At 33.8% G+C, this 8,686-nt stretch overlaps 1 protein-coding gene across 9 annotated transcripts in view; it reads left to right on the top strand.

Annotated features, from left to right (window-relative positions):
* The window catches only part of LOC106874257 (pre-B-cell leukemia transcription factor 1), a 465,063-nt gene that overhangs the window by 229,184 nt on the left and 227,193 nt on the right, over positions 1 to 8,686 (top strand). The window lies entirely within an intron of this gene.

Here is an 8,686-nt window from a genome sequence, read left to right as displayed (position 1 = left end):
TATATATATATACATATATATATATATATATCTCAGTGTAATTTTCACTACCACTAACCTCATCACACTCAGTCACCATCACTACCTCCACCACCACTACCATCATCATCGTCATCATCACATGTCATTGTTATCAATATTTCTCACTTTTTAATTTAGCCTGTTTCTCAAAATGTAGTCTATATCAGTGTAATTACCACGACCACCACCACCACCACCACCATCATCATCACTACTGCAGTAATAATAATCATCATCATCATCATCATCATTACTGTTATAATCTTTATCATCATCATTATGAACACTCTCACTTCACACTTTTTAATTTTAGTCTATAATGAGGTAGTCTATAATATACCATTGTAATTTACCACCACCACCACTGCCACCATTGTCATCATCACCATCGCTGTCAAAACCACCACCATCATCAGTATCTTCATTATTGTCTTGGTTACTGTCTTCAACATCATTTTATCCATTGTATGAGAGAGAGAGAGAGAGAGAGAGAGAGAGAGAGAAGCGCAACAATTCTACGATATAATAGTTGTTGTGTGGCTTTAGTTCTGCTCTGATGAAGTAGGGGCTTGATGGATGTTCCAGCTGTGCCCATGTCATTTTTTTGTTTTCGGATATAAGTGTATCTAGGACTTCACTATATAATGTGTCGAGCGACTGTCAAGGCCTCCTCTGTCATTGTGGCAGTTGCTTATTTTCTCATGTTGACCAAGGTCTTTTTTGTCTTTTATTTTTTACTGGTTTCAGGTTTTGAACTGTAGTCATGCTGGGGCACCATCTTGGAGAGTTCAATCAAAGAATCGACTTCAGTGCTTATTATTAGTATTTTTGTTGTCAGTCCGGTACTTTATTACTTTTGTTTCTTTAGGCAAATTTACTGGAATGTAAACAAACCAACACCCATTGTTAAGTAATGAGTACAAACAGTCACACACACACACACATATACACATATATACATTCATGCACTTGCACACACACACACACACACACACACACACACACACACACACACACACACACACACACACACACACACACACACACACACATATTGGGCTTTCATACAGTGTTCATCTATCAAATTCACTATCAAGGCATTGGTCAGTCAGGGGCCATTGTAGTAGAGACTAGACCAAGCTGCTCTACAGTTGAACTGAACTCAAAACCACATAACCATATAATTATAAACATTTCAATTGTGTACCCACCACAACATTTTCCAGACATAGTATACCTTTCAGTGGTGGTTCGTAGATAAAATTAGTGGGGCTGCTGCTTCAAAAAATATTTAGCTGTTGTTTTAATATTGTGTAAAAAGAAACAAACATATAAAAAGAAACAAACATATAAAAAGAAAATTTATACATAAACTTGATCTGTTTGCACTGAACACCACTGCAAATAGCCCTTGTTTTTCAAAAATGCTCCCCTAAATCACAAAAAAAGGGGTGGATGTGCCCTAGTTTTCAAATCCTTCCAGCAATACTGAAGCTGGAAGCAGGATAATAATATAATTCTATACTTTATCACATTCAACAATATAAACATGTTTTTAAGCACAACACACGTGGAGTCAAAAAGAAACACCACCTTTCATGCAGTGCTCTCTCTCTCTCTCCCTAGTGTGAAGCTTCCTATCTCGGACATGCGAGCATGCGCACAACAGCCAAACACCGAGTCGCTGGAACCGTGAAGCGCACAGTTCTATACAAGGATTTTTGTATTTTTTTCATAAACTAAGGGATGGCTATTCACATTAAGCTTAAGGATTATATAATGTACAAGTATAAAGAAAGAATTAAAGAAAAAAGGACTCATTCTATTGAAAGTTATCGATAATATCAAGTGGAAATAGGGGATGCTACAGTTCCACAGTTCCTATACACGAGCCACCACTGATACTTCTCAATCTTTTTACTTGTTTCAGTCATTGGACAGTGGCTATGCTGGAGCACCACAAAGAAGTTTTTTAAACAAATCAATCTCAGTATTTAGTTTTTTGAGTCTGCTACTATTTTATTGATTTATTTCGGCAAAGTGCTAAGTTATGACAGTGTTAACAATCCCACACAACTTCTCAAGTGGTAGGGCGCACACGCGCGCGTGCGAAATTCTCTTGCAACACATTGGTCAGTCAGAAACTGCAACAGAAGACTCAAGTGCTGCACAGTAGGATTGAACCCAAAACCACATGGCTGCAAAGCATTCTTCTTAACCACACAGCTATACCAGTAGAATTGTGAACATTCTTGCTGTAGCCATCACAACTTTCCACAGGTATAATTATATCCACAGCTACTGTCTATTGATTCCTTAAATTTTTTCTTTTAAACCCTTTCCCTGAGGAAATCAGATATATCCACTTAAAATTTTATCACCTTTGCCTGCATAAACAAGTTTTATATACATACTAATATATCTTTTGTTGTGGACTGTCATGCATACTTTTAGTTGAGATCTGTAAAGTTTATTGCGGCAATGTGATCGGGGGGGGGGGGGTTCTTTTTTTTTCTTTTTCTTTTCTTGGTTGATATTTAACATCATTATTGGAATAGCAAAATTTAATTTCACAGTTAACAGGTTAAGACACTAGCAATTGATTCAAGGTAGATTTAGTTTCTCCTTCTAGATTTATCAAGTGGCCACACAGAAGCCCCTTTCCCTTATTGGTTAGACTCATGTAATAATAGTTAATTGTTTATTCTGGCATGATGCCATTTATTCACTCCACTTTAACGGATATCGATCAGTGCAAAACATGTCTGGCACTCGGCAATCACTCTTTGTCATTTACTGTTTACTTTAACGGATCTCTTTGTTTATCTGTTCTGTTTGGACTAGTTATGTGCCTCTTCTAACCCTCCTATCAGACCAAACTATCCTCTTTCTAGTATTTTGAGGGAAATATGTGTGGTGGTGGTGGTGGCAGTGGGGTGTTTTATTTATTTATTTTTTTTTATGTTTAACTCCCCTGCACCTGCCAAGACACTTTTTGTGGATTTGATGTGAAATTCTTTATAGAGTGAATAACAGGCACTTCTCCCTTCTCTCTCTCTCTTGCTCTCTCATTCTCTCCTGCCCATATTTTCCTTCTCTTTTTACCCCTATCTTTCAGATGTTTTCCCTTCCCTCTCTTTCTCTAAACAATCTCCCCCCGCCCTCTCTCTCTCTTTGTCTACCCCACGTCCTTCTTCAAGCTTACTCACATATTTGTACACACAATCTTGCATACACTCGACTTTTGAAAAACCCACTTGTAGATGATATACACCACACTGCCAGAGATCTGGTTGCACGCTCGCACACACACACACACACACACACACACATAGAGCCATCTAGTGGGTTACAGAGGTGCTAATTTATGCATGCATATGTATGCATTCACTGTTACCTGTTCACAGACAAGACACATGCACTTATATACTCTTCTGCACATTTCAACACGTATGTATTTGTGTGTACACCTACGCACTTGTATTAATTTATGTATACATATAATGTACTATATACATGCACTCACATATTGGAACACCTACATATACATTGGTAACATTAGTGGTTATGCTTATCGAATGCAAATAAATCTGTAATTCTTCTATTTTACTAGATTGCTGTGTATGTTAAGTGTGCGTGTGTTTTGTTGTATCTAGTGATGTGTGTATATATGTGTGTGTGTGTGTGTGTGTGTGTGTGTGCAAGTGTGAGCTCTGTTTCTATGTATATCTCTCTATCCCTCTGTGTGTATGTATGTGTGCCTATGCCTGAATTTCTATGCTTGTATGTTTTTCTGAATATATTTTTTTTATGCATGTGTCCGTGTTTGTGCTGTCTTTTTTTGTATATGTATGATCGCACGTGTGTGTGTGTGTCCATAGTTTTGTTAAATATCCAGTTGAGCGAGTAAATACTGTTTCCGTTGCTATGGACTTTGGTGCATATTCCTGCAACTGATTTTATTGATCACAGAGTTAATTTCTATAATTTGAACTTTAATTACTTGAGAAAGAGATTTTTATTTATTCATTTAGTTTATCTTTTTTTTTTTGCCAACAATAACGCATTAAAATGCATTCTGTGGAGTGAAAGAATTAAGAACGAAGGTTCAATTTACTTAATGTGATTATTGATTATTATAATGGTGAATTTAGTGATGGTGGTTATTATTATTTTATTGTTGTTGTTGTTGTTATTATTACTTCACTTTGGTAATGTTCCTCATTTGCTACCTTTGAGGCAAATAAAGGCAATATTATTACTGCTTTTTTTTTTTTTTTTTTTTGGACCCTCTCTCATCATAACCATTATCATCATCATTATCATATATCTGTTTTCCCATACTGATATGGGACTGTATAAATTATTGTAATATTTCAGTATTTTATTTTCATATCTCAAGTTTTTTTCCTGTGCCAAACTAATTAAGTATTCTGTACAAAATTATAATTACACAATTCTATAGTTATGCTTTTTTTAATTGCGTTTTAGTACAAAAATCTATTTTACTTGTTTTACTGTAAAAATGTGTTTTACTTTTACATTTATTTTAGATTACTTATGATGTCACCCCCCCCCCCCCATACACACACACACACCTTGTGTACTTTTTTTTCTTTACAAGTTTCTTTTGAAATCAGTTTAAAATATTTAATTACCTGACATAAATTAAAATTGCTAGCTTTCCAAAGTTTATAAATACCTACTTGTTCATTTTTTATCATTATTTTTATCTTTAATATTATGGTACTCCTGTTGTTGTTAATCAAGTCCAAGTTAACACTAATCAAAGCTAATTCATGATGTAAGTGTGCACTTTGCATGCACTTGGTTTCATGTTCAATCCCTTTAGGCAAGTGTCTTCTACTATATATAGCCCCTGGTTGACCAATGCTTTGTGAGTTAATTTGATAGAAGGAAACTGTTTGGAATCCCATTGCGTGCGTGCACGCGCACACACAAGTAATGGACTAATTATTCAGCAAGCTTGGGACTAGAAGAGTCCCAGATTTTTGGATTTTCTGAAGACAGTCTAAATATATTCTTAAAATATAAAATTAACTATGAAAAGTAAAGAAATGAATTGTATTTAACAGGTTTCAGTTTATACACCTCTAAAGCAGGACCTGTTTAATATGTATTAATCCATGTGTACAGTATAATGTTTATAAATAAAATGAAAAATGAGGGAAAAATAGTAAAGAACATGATTTTAAAAGATACGGGTACAAATTAATACACTTCTAAAGCAGAGTATGTTTAATGTTTGTCAATTCACTTAAGAGTAATGAATAAAACTACTTTTATGCACCTTAATCAACTTCAAAAACGGTCTGTTTACTCAGTACAGGATACAGTAATATATTGCACAGTATTTCACAGTATTCTTGGAATTCTGGAAATTTTTGATTTCTGGAAGCTGGATGAGAGGTCCAGTTCTGTGCATGTATTTTTATATGTGTTTGAAGTTAAATTCCCTTCAAATCACTCCTTGCCTTCTTAAAACATGAATTTTAACATTGGGCGATCTACTCTTAATTGTACACAGACAGGGGTGGGTCACACAGTCAGAATCTCTTTCATCATAAATTTTGTCAATCAGTGGAGTTAATTAACAACAATGGGTGGGAGGTAGGGGAAGTCATGTTTCTAATCTGTGTAAGCCAGCTAAAGATCTCCAACAACTCTTGTGAGATTCATGAAAAGATAATATTTCTAGCTGATTAATGTTAGTAGGTATGTTGAAATAAACTACTGAATAATTATTAGACTTTATTTCTAATACATTATTTGCAGTTCCATTAAGTCAAATCTAAGCAAGAACCGGTAATGTCATAATGGAAAGATACACCTGTGTAGACACCTTATAAACGAACAAAAGTCAGGTCTATTACAGTTAAATCTGCCCAACTAGATCTCTTATTTGTCTGTTACTACAAATATTAGACTATTGCGTCCTGTGCATTAACTAAATTGCCAATATTCCTGCTGCTCTAGCCAAAGATTTGTCTGCATATGATTTTTCTTAATCAAACAATCTAAATAAAAGACTTGTTTTAAATTCAATCTGAATATCATAGCCCACACTAACTAACTAGCTAGCTAGCTGTATTATTATAAGATGTTATTGTTAATTTGGTAACAGCAAGTATTACCTGGGTCATATATAAGCTATAATTTTAGAGGCAATTCAATCTAAACTTCAAACAGTCTTTCAAAAGCTTTCTTGCACAGGTTAAAATGAATATAACGAAACGGAAGTTGAAAATCCATTAAAATTTTTTTTGTTTTTTAATAATAAATAAAAACTTGTATAGAATCAGTTGTCTCTTCCTGACTGATTGATTTATACTTACATTTGCAGCAGCTAAAGAAATTTGACAAGAGTTTAAAAAAGATTTTAAGATATATTTTAGAATTTTTATTTTTTGTACTTTATATACAGACACACACATATTTATATATATATATATATATATATATATATATGTGTGTATATGTATATGTATGTATGTATATAGTTTTATTTGTTTGTTGTTTAACTTTAAAGAAGTTCAAGGTTATTTTTAGTTAAATCGAGACTGTATTAGCACATATATATAATCTTCCTGTATATACATATCTATCTTTCTATCTGTCTCCCTCTCTCTATCTTTCTCTCTACATATCCATTTATCGATCTATATATGTGTATTTGTGTGTGTGGATGATGATGATGATGATGTTTATGTATTGTCATCTATAAAAACAAAGATTTATTGAAGGATTACACAATATATTTAAGTAGAGTATCAGCTTTATTTTTTACATAGAAAAAAATTGACAGCTATGACTTCAAAGTTTCACCTTTTTTGGCTTCATCAGGTGAAAATAATAAGTTTGTGGTTTAGGTTGTGAAACACTTTGTTTCTCTAAGATAGACATTGTAATAAGACATATAAGGAGATGGTCATGGTTGCAATGCATTGATCATAGGTCTTCTTTATCAGAAACCAAGTTTCACTTGAGCATAAACAACAGCGATCATTATTTGGACTTCATAATTTGAAGATTTTTCTGCTTCCAATAAAAACTACTATTTCTGCATCACATATAATATACCTGCAGAAGGTTCTCTGGTTTGTGAACCTTCTACAAACGGCAATTAAATTACCCTTTGTTTTAAAGTTGTCTTTACAACAAAGTAGACATTAGACAATGCAGTTTTCTATATACAAAAAAAAGGACAAAAGCATTATGGTCTGAACACCTTTTGTCATAAAGTACTGTCTTTTGGGTCCTTGGATTTATAGGGCTGGTTAGCCAGTTTCCATGGTGTGCAAGAGACCAAGATCACAATTTCTCCTAAATGGAATGCCAGTCCATTGCAAGGTTACTCGTTTACAGTTAAGTGAACTGAAGCAATGAGAAATGAAGTGTTTTGCTCAAAAACACGATACACCACCCAGTGCAGGAATTGAAACCATGATCTTACAATCATGTGTGCAACACCCTAACCACTAAGCCTAGTACCTTCACTCCTTTGGTCATAAATCTGCAGGAAAAGGACTGGTCTGGTACTAGTAAACAACCACTCTTTCTCAATTATATAAAGAGTGTATCTAAACTGAGCAGCAACCATTCCTCCATATTCAGGCTATAAAAGATCTGCTATTTTCTTCCAAATTACTCTTCAAACTGTACAAAGGTTTGGCACTTCCTTTTTCTGTTAACTAAAGAGAACCAGGACAGAGCAATGATGCAGTCTCTTGCAGGCCAACTAGTATTAAGTAATCTTAAACTATCAAGATCCTCGGAATTTATCATCTGGCACAGCTACAATTTGATTGTTGCCAAAGTTGCAACGAAGAAGATTGGCTTAATTCCTGAGACCACGGTAATTCATCACATTCTGCAAATCACAGCTTATGACTCGAATAAGAATACTTAGTGCAGCAGGTCACATTAGACACAGTAATAGTAGACTCTACACATCCATTCCTGACTTTTACCGCCTCTGTCCTTAAAACTTTACTTCCAAATTTACTAAGATGATTGACAAATAACTATAAAAGTATATGGACCATTCAAATGACAACCACAACCACTACTTTCACCATCATCACAGCCCCTGTTCCGAGCATAATGTTACTTGTTTCATTTTTAATTCTTTAATTTAATTTGTTTTAGTTATCATGTCTTAAGCCATGCTGGGGTACCACCATTTTTGCATTATTATTTCCAATTTTAATTTTAACAGACTTTTAAATCATTTGTTTGTTTTCTTCTGGTTGATGTATGTGTATAACCATATCCTTTCTTTTAATCAACTCTTCAATTAATATATAACAACATATTCACTTTCCAATAATTCATTCTTCAGTTAATTTCAGTTTTGTCATTTACAAATTAAGTGGTGGTGGGGTGGGACAGCCAAGTATTTTCTTTATGGTCTTAAGAATTTTATTTTCTAGCTTTAATCAACATTGTTTTCCCACTATTTGGAATTTGACATTTTATTATTTCTTATTTACAGAACTTAATAGAAGTTAATTGTTCTTTATAAGTCATCTTTTTTCATTCTTGGCAAGGAGCAGATGTTTTTGAAAATATGTTTTATTATTAACTATAACAATTAATACTATGATTATAATTTTTCAGACTAATTACTGTGTTTAGAAATATG

Source organism: Octopus bimaculoides, chromosome 1 (genome assembly GCF_001194135.2).
Source record: "Octopus bimaculoides isolate UCB-OBI-ISO-001 chromosome 1, ASM119413v2, whole genome shotgun sequence".
Lineage (NCBI taxonomy): Eukaryota > Metazoa > Mollusca > Cephalopoda > Octopoda > Octopodidae > Octopus > Octopus bimaculoides.
This window is presented reverse-complemented; position numbering and strand designations above follow the sequence as displayed.